Source organism: Schistocerca gregaria, chromosome X, assembly GCF_023897955.1.
Source record: "Schistocerca gregaria isolate iqSchGreg1 chromosome X, iqSchGreg1.2, whole genome shotgun sequence".
Classification (NCBI taxonomy): domain Eukaryota; kingdom Metazoa; phylum Arthropoda; class Insecta; order Orthoptera; family Acrididae; genus Schistocerca; species Schistocerca gregaria.
Genome location: NC_064931.1, coordinates 796532889 through 796553100, shown reverse-complemented (window position 1 = coordinate 796553100; position 20212 = coordinate 796532889).

Genomic DNA, 20212 nt, shown 5'->3' with positions numbered 1-20212 from the left:
AAACGAAATGGTATAATTTGCTGTGGTGCTGTTGGGATGAAAGCTGAATATGTTTTACACTAGCAACGAGTAGCTGTTGAAATACCTCAACTTGCAACAGCTAAATGCAATTATGTTGAACTCGTATGTCTTCTCAATGAAAATGACGAAAACTGAAACATCATTTAGAGCATTCTTCCGTGTTTAGAGGAGTGCTAAATCTAATACTGATGGACTTACAGCTTCTATTTTGAACATGCTCATGAATAAAATAAGAAAGAAGGTAAATGAACCCAGTTGTCTCTCTGATATTTACGGATGAAACAGCTGACAAACATAGTTTCTTGCAAGTTTCCTTGGTAAAAATACTTTAGTATGTCACAGCTGTTGTTCAAAAGCTAAAAGGTCTATGAAGTCCTTCAAGTTGGAGTCCTTGGATAAAAAGTATGCTGTTGACTTACCGCTTCAAATTCAGATAAAATACTAAGTTTTAATGATGGAAAAAATCATCAAAACCTTACGATTTTAACTGAATTTCATGTAGCCACTTAAGTGAAAAACAAATCTGGTTGCCAGCTTGTCCATAAAAACCTCCACAAAACATTTAAACCAAAACTAAAATCAGCTGATTACCAAAGCTTTCAACCACACTCAGACAGTTTTTACATCCATATTCAACACTGTACAACTCAAACCAGCAACACCCCCCCCCCCCCCCCCCAATCCCTCAAACACACAAACACTCACACACACACACACACACACACACACACACACACACACACACAACATCATGAACAGACGTTACTTCTCTACATATACTTCGTTAGGTTGGCAACATGTATGTAAAAAACCAAACAGGACGAAACACATAGTGACCCCACAATATTTACGTCAATAAAAGCACATTTTTCGAACTACACTCCTGGAAATGGAAAAAAGAACACATTGACACCGGTGTGTCAGACCCACCATACTTGCTCCGGACACTGCGAGAGGGCTGTACAAGCAATGATCACACGCAAGGCACAGCGGACACACCAGGAACCGCGGTGTTCGCCGTCGAATGGCGCTAGCTGCGCAGCATTTGTGCACCGCCGCCGTCAGTGTCAGCCAGTTTGCCGTGGCATACGGAGCTCCATCGCAGTCTTTAACACTGGTTGCATGCCGCGACAGCGTGGACGTGAACCGTATGTGCATTTGACGGACTTAGAGCGAGGGCGTATAGTGGGCATGCGGGAGGCCGGGCTGGACGTACCGCCGAATTGCTCAACACGTGGGGCGTGAGGTCTCCACAGTACATCGATGTTGTCGCCAGTGGTCGGCGGAAGGTGCACGTGCCCGTCGACCTGGGACCGGACCGCAGCGACGCACGGATGCACGCCAAGACCGTTGGATCCTACGCAGTGCCGTAGGGGACCGCACCGCCACTTCCCAGCAAATTAGGGACACTGTTGCTCCTGGGGTATCAGCGAGGACCATTCGCAATCGTCTCCATGAAGCTGGGCTACGGTCCCGCACACCGTTAGGCCGTCTTCCGCTCACGCCCCAACATCGTGCAGCCCGCCTCCAGTGGTGTCGCGACAGGCGTGAATGGAGGGACGAATGGAGACGTGTCGTCTTCAGCGATGAGAGTCGCTTCTGCCTTGGTGCCAATGATGGTCGTATGCGTGTTTGGCGCCGTGCAGGTGAGCGCCACAATCAGGACTGCATACGACCGAGGCACACAGGGCCAACATCCGGCATCATGGTGTGGGGAGCGATCTGCTACACTGGCCGTACACCTCTGGTGATCGTCGGGGGACACTGAATAGTGCACGGTACATCCAAACCGTCATCGAACCCATCGTTCTACCATTCCTAGACCGGCAAGGGAACTTGCTGTTCCAACAGGACAATGCACGTCCGCATGTATCCCGTGCCACCCAACGTGCTCTAGAAGGTGTAAGTCAACTACCCTGGCCAGCAAGATCTCCGGATCTGTCCCCAATTGAGCATGTTTGGGACTGGATGAAGCGTCGTCTCACGCGGTCTGCACGTCTAGCACGAACGCTGGTCCAACTGAGGCGCCAGGTGGAAATGGCATGGCAAGCCGTTCCACAGGACTACATCCAGCATCTCTACGATCGTCTCCATGGGAGAATAGCAGCCTGCATTGCTGCGAAAGGTGGATATACACTGTACTAGTGCCGACATTGTGCATGCTCTGTTTCCTGTGTCTATGTGCCTGTGGTTCTGTCAGTGTGATCATGTGATGTATCTGACCCCAGGAATGTGTCAATAAAGTTTCCCCTTCCTGGGACAATGAATTCACGATGTTCTTGTTTCAATTTCCAGGAGTGTAATATCAGTAACTACCGCCAAAAGAGTAATAGTGCACCACAAAAATGAGGATAAACATGGTGAACAGTGTGAAGGAAAAAGTTTGAATAATAAAATATGCTTATGTTTCGGAAATGAAGCAGTAGTGTGACCTTCAGACCAAATGAGAGGAAACGCAGATGTAAACAAACTGTAAGTAATTACTTACTTAGTTAAAGAAACGCGACGTGAACTGTTTAATGATCTAAAAATAACACATATCAAAACAAAACTCCGTCGTTGTAGATTCCAGTGAAGATATTTTAGAGTAAAGAAAGGCGATACGCATCTGATAGAAACAAATTACAGTGTGGCAAGGAAAGGCGGTTTTTATTTACAAAACAGATATGAACCGAGAAAGCTTAGTCTAGATCAATGATCCTGTATATAATTCGTTAGCGTCCTCAGAGCTGCGAAGGAATAGTAGCTATGACTGGTTAATTGACAAGATTCCAATCAAGAGTTAAACAAACGTTTTCTACTGGAACGTTCATTCTCTGTGTCGCTCATCTACTGAATTTAGTAATACTGGAAAGAGCGTCAAGGATCAATGAACGCTGATTTCTTTCACTTTAAATGGAATTTCAAATTTTTCTCCAAATCAGCCAAAAGAATCTGGGAACTAAATGAGGAAGTAAAGAAGTGACTGCCTAAAGTATCTGCCATGTTGTGGCGTGAAATCACAATACGCGATTTCAGTTCCATTTTGCACAATGCTGCAGGTATTTTGCCTCTCACTGCTGCCTTATTTGTTGTGTAGCAAGGCAGATCTTACGACATTGGCTAATGTGTAACAAAAATTAATGAATTCCAAGAAATATTGAAAACTAAAACTGACGAAATTGAAAGCATACAGGAAACGTTCGTTGATGGCCGACATATGGATGAACCAGTAACTAAACGTCCTAGGAATGATGTTGCAGTAAGCCTGGAAATTTGCTTCAGAAGAATGTACTGCAAAATGTTTGACATAGTGATGGGGCATTTACAATAAGATAGATTTAATAACATTGACCCTGTTATTCTTGTAACTTTTAAAAGTACGTAGTTTCGAATACAGCTTGATTCCTGCAAAGAAGAAAACAGCAACCAGCCACTGCTAACAGTGGCTGTTCGTTGTTTCCTTCTTTGCAAGAATCGACCTGTATGTACTACACAACCACGGTTTCAAAATGTCAGCTTTCGACAAAATAACATGGTTTTGATCAATATGAACAGGGCTATTCAGAACTTCCATTGAAATCGGTAAAAGACTACTATAGATATTTTCCCCTGTTTCAGTTCAAGTTAATAACTACTCGTTGCCGTCCATTTCTGGAGAAATTCATCATAAAATTGCTGCTAATCTGCTAAAGTTTGTCAGAAGGACCCAGAACTCCATACTAAGAAATTCTAAAACTCTTTGAAGTTATTTAGACTGTTTTTGCAACCAGTGTCTCAGTTGAGAAAAGCTTTTCAGCCGTAAAAGAGTTAAAAATCGCTGTATGTAGTTGACAAACTGAAGAGCAGCTTACAAACCTTCATGCTTTACCAACTGAAAATGATCTCATTCAGCAGCTGACTGATTATCTTAAAGAAAAGTTCAATACACGACATCCCTTGATCGACCGCGTATTTTACGGTCTTTATCCTTATTCCTGCAATGTTTCTTGCGTCCTCTGTGGCTTGTCTATAAGATCTTCTCCACGATTATAGAACAGTTTTGGTGTCAGTGATCATCCTCGCCTTACACCCCTTCCAATGATCATATCTACCGTCTCCTCATTCCCCAGTCCAACGGACACCTTTTGCTTGTGTACTTCTCCTTTATTAACATTCTGCCTTTTCAGTCTATACTAACATCCTAAAACCTCTTAAAATTCTCGACAGGATACTACAGTTGCCTCTACCCAATGAATTCTCCCAGTCCATAGAAAAAATAGGTCTACACCTCATTGTTCATTTCAATTGTTCTTTCGCCAGTTAGTTTCAGACAACTTATAGGATTTCTTTTCACTTTGCCCTTCTTTTCAATTTACCCTTTCAGACAACTTATAGCATTTCTTTTCATTTTACTCTTTCTGAACCCTAAATGGTCTATCGCAGTATTTTCCTCAGTTTCCTTTTCAGTTCTCGTTAGCCTTTTTCTCGTTATACCCTTTGTATTCTTTTGCGTTGCATATTTTAGGTAAGGTACCAGATCTTGAGGCCAAATTCTTTTCTCACAAATTGTGTTTCCTCCCTCAGTCAATCTGGTGATTGAATCTCGACTTAAGACTTTCAGTGCCTCGGACGGTATTTCTGCTTTAGTCAAATGCTTTCCCTTCGCTCGACACTTGAACTGCTTTCTCCAAATCCCATATCAGCACCTTATGACGTCGGTCGTCTTCATTATGTTCCGATTCACCGTTCTGGTGTTTCCGCCTGTGTATCGTATAACTCTTCCACAAAATCCATTAAAACTTTCTTCACGCATTCTATACATACCGTTTCTTCCCAGCACGGCATAGAACTGGGAAACCGATCGAATGAGCACAGAAAAAATTGCAATAAACGTCACCATAACTGGAAGACACTTGTCATCAAAGATAGGAACTTACGAGAAACTGGAACGTTCAAGTCACGAAGAAAAAGTATCATCAGGATTGCAACTAGGATCACAAATCTTTCAATTTTTTCGCCCTCGAGCGATACGGCGCACTGTTAGGACATCGGACTTCCATTCGAGTGAATGGCTGTTCAAATCCTAATGTGGACATCAAGATTTAGCTTTTTGTAGTTTCCCTGAATCTCTTAAGGCAAATGTTGTGATAGTTTCTTTCACAAATTATGATGATGGTGAGATGTCCCACACTCCTTGACAGAGTGTAGGGGACGATGCGGAAGACCCGCACCACCGTACTAAGCAAGGTCCTAGCGGAGGTGGTTTGCCATTGCCTTCCTCCGACCCTAATGGGGATGAATGATGATTATGAGCACGACACAACAACACCCAGTCATCTCGAGCCAGGTGAAAATCCATGGCCCCGCCTGGAATCGAACCCGGGAGAACGCTACCGAGAGATCACGAGCTGCGGACGTCTTTTACAAAGGAATCGACCTATTTTCTTTCCTAGTATGATCTTGTGCCTCGTCTAACGATCTCGTCGTAAGCGGAACGCTAAACCCTAATATTTATTCTTTTTTTTTGTTAAATCTGTCTGTTTCGACTTATATTTCTGAGTTTCGCTGCTCAAAATCACATTTTCGCGCAGAATGAATAGTAAGTTTCCTAAAAATGTTGCAAACCTGAGGTCCCATAGCGAATGTTTGGTCACGACTGACACGGGTTACCTAAATTTAGTCCATGTATTTTCACCGGAACAACGTGATCTTTATTTGAAACATCTGCACTGTAGTTCACCGAATATCAGAATGCTTCGAGAGTAGTAGTATATGATTCAGAAGGTGGTGTAGCAGACTGTGTCTAATAAAACATTCCACATTACATGTATATATTTTTATTGATTACAGAGGTACTGCTGACAGACAGAAACCACAAAAAAAAAAAACATACTCACAGAGCGTTTAACACGGAAGGATAAATGATTAACTTCAAAGTTGATTTTAATAAATTCCACCTTGAACTTCACTGCACTTTCGAATTATGTGTGGTTCTTCAGAGATCGTCTTTTCTTAGCATTATTCATACACCTAACGATGAACTCATCTCTTATATTTATCCTTTCTTTAGATACTGCGCATTTCAACCATCCAAAGCCAAAGGTTATCATTAACGAAAATCATTAATAGATAAGCGTTCCGAATATGTGTCTTCACAAAGGCATGTGGATTTTCGTCAGACGACCGATGTGTGTAACGAGTGTTATCGATAACGTCACGAGTGACAGAGTCACACCAGTAAATGGTATTAATGGAACTACACAGCGATTAGCATTTAGCTAACGATAAATTTCCAATCATCTACCTTAATCACCTTCTCGAAGGTACTGAACCTTCTGTAATTGATAAGGAAATAGGCCGCACATATGTAGTTCGGCCATATTCTTGTGCGTGTAACGCCGATACTCCGTTCAGCAGTAAATCTGCGTGAAATATGACTGCTGGATATTGCACCTATATCGTGCAGTTTAGCGAAAACACGAGTCAACACTTTTTAATACTGTGCTCTTCGGTTTGGAAATTCTCTACCATATTCTCCACAAGCAGCAATATCGTTTCCATTGTAAACCCATTACGCAAGTACCATATCGGAATTTTCGCCCTGTAGTGGACTGTATGCAGATTTGAAACTTTCTGCTAGATTAAATATGTGAGCCGGGCCTGGACTCGAACCTGCAAACTTAGGCTTTCACGGGCATGTGCTCTGCCACTTTATTTTTTGTATTCCTTTCGATCTGTTTCTACGGCGTTTCTTCGTCAGTGTTTCTATGCGGATATCACAAGACATTTTTCAGATGTCATGGATGAAAATATTGTGTATTTGTGGCAGAATGAACTGAAAACCTCATTAATAAATTAGAAGTCCTTCTCTATCTCATTGGTTAACATGTGAAATGGGAAAATTCTTTATCCGTTGATTTAAAATGATTATGAGTTGTGAGCAGTGAACGGGCTTACACTTAAATCTTAAAGGAATGGAGCTCTCCGTAAACTGAAATAACTATTTAAATCTATTCTCCTCTCGCACATGGTAAGAATAACACATATGTTTGTATACGTGCGGCAAGCATAAGTGACACATTAGTATTGAGCGTAACCCAACCACATCAGAAATTGAATTTCTAAACAGAAATGGCAATGGCAAAGAATCCCACAACAATTGGAATAACAAAAGCGAAATGAAAGCTTGTCTCTGTAACAAGCAATGTCGGTGTAACCAATAGGAAATGGACAAATATTGTGTGGAATGTGTTATTCGAATTTGTCAATACTTCAGCCTCCTGGAATATTTGCTACTCCTTTGCGACACCGTCTAATTTCGTACACTTACGATCCCATCAAGGATTTTCAATCCAATTTAGGGCTTCAATTACATTAGCACGTATACGCATTCCTTCAATTTCTCGTGTAATACCTAATAGATAAAAGCTCCATGCACTTGGTCAGTACAATGGAATTGATTGTCCCAGATAATTAATGAAGTGTTTCGCATCGTTACGTTGACAAAAAGTGAAATACAGAAAATCGAAGACCAAGAGATCTTAACTAAAACGCGTGCCAAATTTTCTAGTGTGAAATGAGACTGCGTCCTCTAGCCTATGATCCGATGAGAAGAAATGTAGATTTTCCCAGGTCAGGCGAGTAAGTAAAGGAAACAAAAACGATGCACTGAAAATGTCTTTTATACAGATTGTCGAAACATGTCTGGAATATTATATTGTAACAGGAAAAGGTGTTTAGATTTATTGTTGTTGTTTAACTTACTACTAATAGTGCTATTTGTTACTTCTACAGTTAAGACTTCTCTGAAAATTATACTTGTCTCTTGTTACTCTAATTAATGGGAAAAAATTTGTCTGCTTGCTACTTTGGGAAACCTACTACCTAATAGATTTTGTGAATTCCTTGAGTCTTAGTAGCTGATCGTGGGTATTTTTAAATTTAGTTTGGCGGCTTTTGTGGCTTTCGCGTCGTAAAATCTCTACAAATGGCACTCGCAATACGCATTGTTTCACTGTGTCCTAAGCTTTCGGGAACGCGGTTTCTATATCGTAAAGCTGTAATGCTGAAAGATATAGTTTCACTCTCCTGAATAAGTTCCACAGATTCCGCTGCCTTATCTAGACTGACACGCTGAGTTCTTCAACCATGGAAAGCTGTGAATGACTGCAATGCGCGTATTGCTAGACTGCGTCATATTTGATTTGAAATAGCTGAAAGATGATTTTACTTTCCGAGATAACGTTTTCTACAATCTGAAATAAATTTTTACGAATAAATGACGAATATTCTAAGAACAGCCATATCACAAATGTGCTTAAAAATCTGTACAAGTCCGTAGTGCACTGTTCGATAATGAATATTTAAACTGTTGTTTTAATTTCATATGTGAAGTTCACATTAACAGTCAGTAGTTGTATTGCACTTAGCGCCTGCTGTTCCTAAATCCCGAATCCGTCAGTTTGCAAACAGTCTAAATTTCACTCGACTACCAATAGCGGTATGTTGTTACGCTCCCCAAAAGTCCTACACAGTTTGTTATTTAGCTTCTTAAGAGACGTCTTCATAATACGCCACATGGATTTACGATATGCAGTAAAGTGAATAATCTGAACAGTTGTCTGAATCAGTCATCATTGAATGTGCATACTTCAGACTATCTGCGTACTCTTTGCCCTAATCAAAACGCACACTTATGCAGCATTTTAACAAAATCATCGAAACGACTGCATACAGGGCGTTATGCATTTGTCACTAGATTACGACTCACTTTTGTAGCCCGCGCAGTACATCCCCGGCTAAGGAACGTGCGAACCCGAGCGGTCTGAGGCGCTGCAGTCATGGACTCTGCGGTTGCTCCCGGCGGAGGTTCGACTCCTCCCTCGGGTATGGGTGTGTATGTTTGTCCTTAGGATAATTTAGGTTAAGTTGGGTGTAAGCTTAGGGATTGATGGCCTTAGCAGTTAGGTCCCATAAGATTTCACACACATTTGAACATTTGAACGCGGGAACGCCCTCTTGTCTTAATGGCTGATTCTAGCGATGACCAACAAGAGTTTTACATTTTCTCATAAAAACAAGAAAATTTTCTATATTCCCTACCTTCACATAATCATGTTACACTCATTTTATGAGATCTGGATAATGTCCTGGCCAGGGTACCAGTCGAACATTTTCTATGTACGGAAAGGCCCGTACAGGACCTGCAACATGCGGTCGTGCATTATCCTGCTGAAATGTAGGGTCTCGCAGACATCGAATGAAGGGTAGAGCCACGGGTCGTAACACATCTGAAATTTAACGTCCACTGTTCAAAGTGCCGTCAATGCGAACAAGACGTGACCGAGACGTGTAACCAATGGCACCCTATACCATCACACCGGTTGATACGCCAGTATGGCTATGACGAATACACGCTTCCAATGAGCGTTCACCGCGATGTCGCCAAACACGGATGCGACCATCATCATGCTGTAAACAGAACCTTGATTCATATGAAAAAATGACGTTTTGCCATTCGTGCACCAGGTTCGTCGTTGAATACACCATCGCAGGCGTTCCTGTCTGCGATGCTGCGTCAAGGGTAACCGCAGTCATCGTCTCCGAGCTGATGGTCCATTCTGCTGCAAACGTCATCGAACTGTTCGTGCAGATGGTTGTTGTCTTGCAAAGTCCCCATCTGTTGACTCAGGGATCGACACGTGGCTGCACGATCCGTTACAGCTCGACTGTTAGTGATTCCAGGCCGTTGCGATCCAGCACGGCGTTCCGTACTACAATCCTGAACCCACCGGTTCCATATTCTGCTAACTGTCATTGGGTCTCGACCAACGCGAGCAGCAATGTCGCGATACGATAAACCGCAATCGCGATAGGCTACAATCCGACCTTTATCGAAGTCGTAAACGTGGTGGTACGCCTTTATCCTTCTTACACGAGGCATCAAAACAAAGTTTCACCAGGCAACGCCGGGCAGTTGCTGTTTGTGTATGAGAAATCGGTTGAAAACTTTCCTCGTGTAAGCAAGTTGTAGGTGTCGCCACCGGCGCCAACCTTGTGTGAATGCTCTGAAAAGTTATTCATTTGCATAACACAGCATCTTCTTCCTGTCGGTTAAATTTCTCGTCTGTAGCACGTCATCTTCGTGGTGTAGCAATTTTAATGGCCAGTAGTGTACATTGCAAGGCGTGGGCACCAACCACTTTGGCCCCTCTCCTTATAGCATCTGCAGAAGCACAAGACTGAACTACGTGTTACTAGGCCACACGAGTGTATTTCGAAATCTAGTTTGACGGCAGCTATTGTGTGTCTCCTCTCCCTTCCCTCCCCCCCCCCCCATCTCTCTCTCTCTCTCTCTCTCTCTCTCTCTCTCTCTCTCTCTCTCTCTCTCTCTCTCTCTGTGTGTGTGTGTGTGTGTGTGTGTGTGTGTGTGTGTGTGTGTGTGGAGGGGGGGGGGGGGTGGCAGATATAGAGGGAGAGAGGAAGAGAGAGAGAGAGAAGGAGATTAGTTTTAAGTTCTTTGATTTTATATATACTGAGATTTCCTAGACAGCAGAAAACGGGGTTTCATCGAAGAGATGTGTGCAGTTGTTTAGCATTTACTTTATTCTACCATGGGTCATTGCATGGGTTGTTTTCTTAAACCGTTAATCTCTAATTCTTCCATTGTAGTTTAGGCTTTCATATCTCCAGAACGTTCGCTTGATACAAAACAAAAATTATTGTGCCAATAGGGCACAGAAACGTCTCTTGTGACTCGAATTCTCAGATCTTTATGAAAATTTTGAAAATATCGGAGATAAAAGACTCAGAGTGTGACCGCTATCTACGACATGTATGAAAACTAGCTTCTGACGTATCGCCCCAGTTATTAAGTCTAGACAATGAGCAAGCAGAAAAGGAATTTAGGTTCAAGGAGGAGAAGTAAAATCTGCAAGGTTTGTGATTCTGTCGAAGACGGAAAATGACTTGGAAAAACAGTTGAACAAAACGAATAGTGTCTTAATATAACTTACAATGTGAATATAACTTAAATAGTATGTGGTTTAAATAATTCATGTTATCCAGAGGAACTATATAAGGAAATGAAACAACAAAATTTGTGCACCATTTTTGCTGTTTGGGCACCTAAAGAATCGAGATGGAGGACACAAACCACAGCCTGGCAATAACAAGAAAACATTTCCTCAGAAGGACAAATGTATTAACAGCGAATACAAAGTTAAGTTGTTGAATGGTTTTAGAAAGCTTTTGTCTGGAGTTTAGGCTTATATGGAACTGAAAAGTGGAGAAAATAAACGGTACAGGCAAAAAGAGAATAGACGCTTTCGGAGTATGGTGCAACGGACGACAAAGAATATAATAGAGGAAGAGTAACTAATGTAGAACCACTGAATCGAATTCGGCCGGGAGAAACATTACGGCGTAGCATGACTGGAAGAAGATCTGAATCGACACATCCTGAGGCATCAACAAGAAACTAAAATAGTTACAGTGCTAAGTGTGGGGGAACTGGGGAGGAGCGATAAAAATTTCAGCGGGGAAGAAGGCTTAATTAAAGCAAGCAGGTTCAAATGGATGTAAAGTACAGGTTTTCACAATACTGGGTAGCTTGAGGAGATGCTTCAAACCACTGCTCGAGCTGTTGACTACAACAAAAACAAGTGTGTGTGTGTGTGTGTGTGTGTGTGTGTGTGTGTGTGTGTGTGCGTGTGTGTGTCCAACAATCTGTTCCGCTGTAGTAGATTACATTATTGTTAATCTTTAGTTTGGTGTTTCGAAATGTGGGTGGCAGACGAACATCGCTAAATCGCTAAGTGATAGTTGGAGAAGGCTAATATGAGCTTTGACTTTTAGTGGCACGACAAACAGGGACGTCACTACAGTGACACTACCAGAATTTGGTGTTGAGAAAGGAATTAATAGAGTAAAATTATCATTTGGCATTATAAAATACACCATTGGCCATTAAAATTGCTACTCCACGAAGATGACGTGCTACAGACGAGAAATTTAACCGACAGGAAGAAGATGCTGTAATATGCAAATAATTAACTTTTCAGAGCATTCACACAACTTTGGTGCAGGTGGCGACAACTACAACGTGCTGACATGAGGAAAGTTCCCAACCGATTTCTCATCCGCAAACAGCAGTTGAGCGGTGTTGCCTGCTGAAACGTTGTTGTGATGCCTCGTGTAAGGAGGAGAAATGAGTACCATCATGTTTTCGACTTTGATAAAGGTCGGATTGTAGCCATCACGATTGCGGTTTATCGTATCGCGACATTGCTGCTCGTGTTGGTCGAGATCCAATGACTGTTAGCAGAATATGGAATCGGTGAGTTCAGTGTGTTACGGAACGCCGTGCTAGATCCCAACGGCCTCGTATCAATAGCAGTCGAGATGACAGGCATCTTATCTACGTAGCTGTAACGGATCGTGCAGCTACGTCTCAATCCCTGAGTCAACAGATGAAACGTTTGCAAGACAACAACAATTTGCACAAACAGTTCGACGACGTTTGCAACAGCGTAGACTATCAGCTCGGAGACCGTGGCTGCGGTTACCCTTGACGCTGCATCACAGTCTGGAGCTCGTGCGATGGTATACTCAACGACGAACCTGGGTGTACGAATGGCATTATTTCATATGAATCAAGGTTCTGTTTACAGCATGATGATGGTCGCATCCGTGTTTGGCGACATCGCGGTGAACGCTCATTGGAAGCGTGTATTCGTCATAGCCATACTGCCGTATCACCCGGCGTGATGATATGGGTTGCCATTGGTTACACGTCTCGGTCACGTCTTGTTCGCATTGACGGCACTTTGAACAGTGGACGTTAAATTTCAGATGTGTTACGACCCGTGGCTCTACCCTTCATTCGATGCCTGTGAAACCCTACATTTCAGCAGGATAACGCACGACCGCATGTTGCAGGCCCTGAACGTGCCTTTCTGGATACAGAAAACGTTCGACTGCTGCCCTGGCCAGCACATTCTCCAGATCTCTCACCAACTGAAAACGTCTGGTCAATGGTGGCCGAGCAAGTGGCTCGCCACAATACGCCGGTCACTACTCTTGATGAACTGTGGTATCGTGTTGAAGCTACATGGGCAGCTGTAACTGTACACGCCGTCCAAGCTCTGTTTGACTCAATGCCCAGGCGTATCAAGGCTGTTATTTCAGCCAGAGGTGGTTGTTCTGGGTACTGATTTCTCAGGATCTATGCACCTAAACTGCGTGAAAATGTAATCACATGTCAGTTCTACTATAATATATTTGTCTAATGAATACCCGTTTATCATCTACATTTCTTCTTGGTGTAGCAATTTTAATGGCCAGTAGTGAAGCTTTTTCGGAACGACGTGAGAACAAAACAGTATTGTACATTAGGGAGAAATAAAATGAGATTGCGCTATTTCGGAGGATGGTGGCTGCAATCCCCATCCAGTATTCTTAAGTTGCTTCAGGCAAGTACGGGGATGGTTTCTTCTATAAGATCACGACCGACAACCTGTATATTGGATCTGTAAATATATAAAATCCTATTTATATCAAATAGTTCGCTTGTTCTTGAACTGTGTTACCGTGACACGCCCGATATCATTGCAAAAGTGATTCACGCCTGAATGAAACTACTGCCTCTACTACTACAAAAAACTTGATTGGCGCCACTTCAGCTTTATGTGAAAATATAAATTAAAATCCTACCCGAGAGTCACTGCAATATTTTGCGTTAGCCTCCCAAGCTCCGAGAGAAGAGCTGTCTTTTTTCAGCGTTAACATCAATGTGACTTCTTCCAATAAAGGTAGCGTTGAAAGAGTAACGACAGAAACGAATAATAAAGTACATTGCCTCAGTTAGTGGCGACTGGATAGAATACGATACTCCTAACAACATGAAAAATGTTTGATTTACATACGTTACTATTATATGAAGTGATTCACTATTTTAAGCTGCCAGGATGTGCGAGAAGAGTATCAAATACCTTATCTGGATGTATTTGGCTCTTGGTGCAATCCGATCTTCCCCATTCAAATTTTCTGCCCGGTTGTTCAACGGTCGGTTTATCTATTCGGCAAAGTTATTTTCACGATAGCCAAGCGTGGAAAGAGAAACAAAAAAACTTGTGCTGAAAATCGACTGCTAGAGAGAGAGCTCGCGTTGCGCGTCCGGTGCTCAACGCTGCAAACGTGTCGTGCCGGCCACTCAATAACTGCAACAAATATTTACGCTGCCTGATGGAAGTGTACCTGCTGCCACTCTTTTATGGAGGCAAGGTCGACGTTTGCAAACTGGGGAAAAAAAAAAACAAATGAAGGCTGCGAGAGGTCGATCATTAACCAGCCGTCGACTTGCTTCCGCGGCATTCAATACTGATACCGGCGGTTTTTTTGGTGAACGGAAATGCAAGCAGGTGGCGCGAAGTATCCAGCTATACTGACGAGCTCAGCACAACCTCTGTAAGATGTTGTTGTTGTGGTCGTCAATCCAAGGACCGCTTTGATGCAGCTCTTGATACTAGTTTATACTGCACAAATCTCTTCATCCCTGAGTAAGTAATCGAACATGTATCTTCTACAGCTCGATGAGCCGTTCCCATGGAACTGTAGGCTCTGCAAAAAAGATAAGAGAGCCGATAAACAGGAAGTGAAGACTAGTGCCTTTCAGGCTGAATTAGAATCCACGAAATTTTACGTACGTAGGTTAAACGGTAAAAACACCATGGCAACCGGGAAATGGAAACATCTTCGGCTTCTTAATTACATATGAGCTTCAACTATCCAATAAGTTTTATTTGTTAGCTGAGTTAGTAGGGGAAGAGCCTCCAACAGCTATAAGTCAGTGTAGGTACAGCAGATTTAAATTAAGTCTCAATCGGTACTAACAGAGCGCAGGAAGAATAGAATCTTGCTCTTAAGTCGTAAGCCATGTCAGAAGTGAAAGCCAGACGGTACAGGACAAATTAGGAATAGGCTACCAACTCAAAAGCATTGTGGAACAAAGAAATAGGCTTAGCCACACGACAGTGGACATTGAAAAGTTGTGTAAGTATTTTGACAAAGACGATCAGATCATCACAGAATGAGATTCTCACTCTGCAACGTAGTGTGCACTGATATGAAACTTGCTGGCAGATTAAAACTGTGAGCCGGACCGAGACTCGAACTCGGGACCTTTGCCTTTCGCATGCAAGTGCTCTACCGTCTGAGCTGCCCAAGAACGACTCACGTCTTGTGCTTACAGCTTCACATCTACCAGTACCTTTGCGAGAGGCAAAGGTCCTGAGTTCGAGTCTCGGTTCGGCACACAGTTTAATCTGCCAGGAAGTTTCATATCAGCGCACACTCCGCTGCCATGTGAAAATCTCATTCTGGAAACATCCCCCAGTCTGTGGCTAAGCCATGTCTCCGCAATATCCTTTCTTGCAGGAGTGCTAGTTCTGCTAGGTTCGCAGGAGAGCCGCTGTTAAGGTTTGGAAGGTAGGAGACGAGGTACTGGCAGAAGTGAAACTGTAAGGACGGGGCGTCAGTCGTGTTTGGGTAGCTCAGATGGTAGAGCACTTGCCCGCGAAAGGCAAAGGTCGTGAGTTCGAGTCTGGGTCCGGCACACAGTTTTAATATGCCAGGAAGTTTCAGATCATCACAGCTGATTTTTGTGGAGATCCTGCTGCGCCATGACCAGTCTTATGTCAGCTCTACTGCGAGCCGTGTGAACTTAACAGTTGAGTAAGCTGCCGCTGACAGAAATGATATCTCAAATGAGTGCGGTGGTTTTTGCTACAAGTGGGAGATGGGGATATACAAAACACGCCCTACACCTAAATTAAAGAGGGGAAGGTAGACTGGCTGTGCTTCCTGCAGGTAATGTACACGGTGCCATCATCACACAAATCAAGATTGCTGTGGTTAATGGGGTCGGAGTACCTTTTCAGGTTATAGTTAGGATTCAGGCATGCTGTTCTGAAAGAAGTTACTGTAGCAAAAGAATTGCACAAAATATTTAAGAATACAAAGAAAAGTATGGTTAACTTAAATCAATAGACTACAGAAAAATTGTCTGAAGAGTAAGGTAGAAGAGTTTCTTGTCTCATTAGATAGCTCTGAAAAGATAGACGCGCTGTGCCTATCTTAATGCAAAATAAAAACGTGATTAGAGAAGTTAAACATAAAATATTACACTAAAGCATCTCCCTAATGTATAACTAACATGGGAAAAGGGGAAGGTGTTACATACACTGCCTGACAAAAAAAGTGAGGTCCTCAAAAGATATAGTTTAATATCAATGTATCTTCGGAAACGTAATCACCATCATTGTGTGTGTGTGTAAACGACTGGAGTTGCATTTTCTGTGACAGAAGGTCCACCAGAGTGCGTTAGTCTTGTTCGTGTTTAGTGTTTTTAACAGGCTCGGTATGGTTATACAGGGGTTTTCCGTAACAGGGTGCAAAAATTTAACAGGACGTAGAGGATGCTCCTAAAGAGTTTCAGGTAGGGAATTTGGGTTCGGACAAACCAGCTTAAGGAGGTAATAGGAATAAAATCATATTGCTGTGTACTTTTTTTATTTCCATTAGTTATAGTTAACAGCAGGTACCATCAATGACACAATGAACGTGCCATTTGTATTGTATCTTACAAAATGTGATGAAAGTGACGGTTGACATCGGCGAACAACATTCTGACGCACCCTGACAAATATCCATGGTATGTTTCGAATAACATCACATATAGCTACAATTCTGGCAACTAATTCCATCTCCGTATCCACTGGGGTCTCATTCACCAGAAACTTTAGATATCCTTATAGGAAATAATCAAGAGATTCTGGTCAAATGATCTCGCAGGCCAAGGAATAGGACCTCCTGATCCAGCGGCCCGGAAATACAGCGCTGAGATGGTTGTGAAAATCCACATTAACGTGAGGCGGTCCACCGTCATGTTGTATGCACATCCTCTAATGTACGTTCTCTAACCACTCAGGCAAAACTCTTTGTACGAACATCAAGTACAGATGGCCATTCAGATGGACAGGTAGAAGATGTGGCCCAGTGAGATTGTTGCCTACAGGTGTGGCCCAGATATCCACAGCAAAACGTCAAAACGTACTTGATAGTGTGACTCTACTACAACGTGAGAGTTTTCCTCATTCCACACATGACTGCTCCTGCTGTTCGAAATACAATCATTATGAAATGAGGTCTCGTCAGTAAACAGCACGATTTCGAGGAAATCTGGTTGATCAATCCACTGTTGGAGCAACCACTGACACAATGCGACCCTTGGTTCAAAGTCAGTCACAGGCATTGCATAGACTTGTTGTGGGTAATACGGGTGTAATTGTTGTGCGTGGAGTACTCGCCACACGCTGGTATGTGCATCTCCCATTTCACGTGCAATGCCACGAATACTTGTTGTGGGGTCCGTAGCAACACATTCCAGCACCTCAACTTCAAAATCAGGTGTGCGAGTGGTCCTCATGTTTCGAGGTATCTCGTTTCTTATTTCCAATGAACCAGTCTCCCGCATCCATCGATCGAGAGAAATAAACACTAGTAGTGACGGATTACGCCTGTTAGGAAATCGTTCCCTGTACAGCCTTTCAGCAGCCTGTGCATTACAACGTTCTTTCCCTTACACAAGGTGCATGTCAGTGAGTTCTGCCAAACTGTATCGGCACTGCTCCATCGTATTGTACTGTACGTCTGCGAATAGCACTAAGTAATGAATGAGCCTGTCGTTGATTCATAGCACGTTCTGTCATGGGACAGTATATACACGATACAACAAAGCGACCTTATAGACAAGTGAAGTAAGGAAAACCTGCATCATGACTGCCTAGTAATCAGACTCGTCCTCATTCTTTCCGTGCAGGAAATAAGGAATATACATGTAAACAAACAGCATAGTACGTGTAAACTTACGCGAATGTTAGTTGCAAATAAGCTGGAAAACAAAGCAGTAGACAAATTTACTTCAAATGTTTCAAATGGCTCTGAGGACTATGGGACTTAACATCTGAGGTCATCAGTCCCCTAGAACTCAGAACTACTTAAACCTAACTAACCTAAGGACATCACACACATCCATGCCCGAGGCAGGATTCGAATCTGCGATCGTCGCGGTAGCGGGGTTCCCAACTAAAGCGTCTAGAACTGCTCGGCCACAGCATCTGGCCAAGTTTACTTCTATATTTCCTTAAGCTGGCTTCTCCTACCCAAGATTCCCTACCTCAAACTGTTCAGTGGAGCATTCTCTATGTCCTGTTACATTTTTTCACGCTCTTACTGCTAGCAATATGAAGACAGGCATAGTTATGTAAGATGGCAAGAACTATGCCCCTAACATGAAGTCATTAAAGATCACTGAACTCACGTTGGGAGAACAGCAGGGCTGAACAAGAATGACTGACAAGGAACAATGTACACTCCTGGAAATTGAAATAAGAACACCGTGAATTCATTGTCCCAGGAAGGGGAAACTTTATTAACACATTCCTGGGGTCAGATACATCACATGATCACACTGACAGAACCACAGGCACATAGAGACAGGCAACAGAGCGTGCACAATGTCGGCACTAGTACAGTGTATATCCACCTTTCGCAGCAATGCAGGCTGCTATTCTCCCATGGAGACGATCGTAGAGATGCTGGATGTAGTCCTGTGGAACGGCTTGCCATGCCATTTCCACCTGGCGCCTCAGTTGGACCAGCGTTCGTGCTGGACGTGCAGACCGCGTGAGACGACGCTTCATCCAGTCCCAAACATGCTCAATGGGGGACAGATACCGAGATCTTGCTGGCCAGGGTAGTTGACTTACACCTCCTAGAGCACGTTGGGTGGCACTGGATACATGCGGACGTGCATTGTCCTGTTGGAACAGCAAGTTCCCTTGCCGGTCTAGGAATGGTAGAACGATGGGTTCGATGACGGTTTGGATGTACCGTGCACTATTCAGTGTCCCCTCGACGATCACCAGAGGTGTACGGCCAGTGTAGGAGATCGCTCCCCACACCATGATGCCGGGTGTTGGCCCTGTGTGCCTCGGTCGTATGCAGTCCTGATTGTGGCGCTCACCTGCACGGCGCCAAACACGCATACGACCATCATTGGCACCAAGGCAGAAGCGACTCCCATCGCTGAAGACGACACGTCTCCATTCGTCCCTCCATTCACACCTGTCGCGACACCACTGGAGGCGGGCTGCACGATGTTGGGGCGTGAGTGGAAGACGGCCTAACGGTGTGCGGGACCGTAGCCCAGCTTCATGGAGACGATTGCGAATGGTCATCGCCGATACCCCAGGAGCAACAGTGTCCCTAATTTGCTCGGAAGTGGCGGTGCGGTCCCCTACGGCACTGTGTAGGATCCTGCGGTCTTGGCGTGCATCCGTGCGTCGCTGCGGTCCGGTCCCAGGTCGACGGGCACGTGCACCTTCCGCCGACCACTGGCGACAACATCGATGTACTGTGGAGACCTCACGCCCCACGTGTTGAGCAATTCGGCGGTACGTCCACCCGGCCTCCCGCATGCCCACTATACGCCCTCGCTCAAAGTCCGTCAACTGCACATACGGTTCGGTTCCACGGTGTCGCGGCATGCTACTAGTGTTAAAGACCGCGATGGAGCTCCGTATGCCACGGAAAACTGGCTGACACTGACGGCGGCGGTGCCCAAATTCTGCGCAGCTAGCGCCATTCGACAGCCAACACCGCGGTTCCTAGTGTGTCCGCTGTGCCGTGCATGTGATCATTGCTTGTACAGCCCTCTCGCAGTGTCTGGAGCAAGTATGGTGGGTCTGACACACCGGTGTCAATGTGTTCTTTTTTCCATTTCCAGGAGTGTATCTTGTAGAGGGTATAGTATAGACGTATTTGAATAATTAATATTGGGTACTGGTTTTAAAAGAATTCACACATCATGAAAACTTTGTGGAAACGCTTTGATTTACTGAAACTTGTACGCCTGTTGAGAAATGTCCATCGTCCCGTTTTCTCTGAAACATGCGAGAAAGCTGCACAAAGCTACGGTGGAGCGGTCAACACAGACCTAAGTAGGCGTGTTCGTGACTATGGCAACTTCACGCTGAATACACGGTCAGCAGAGTCTGAAGTAAATCAGTTGAAGAGCGACAGAATGAATCACGCCGGCCTCTGATGGGAACATAGGCCCAAGGAATTTGAAGTACTCTCCTGGGAGTCAAAATTTCGGAAAAATTGGTAT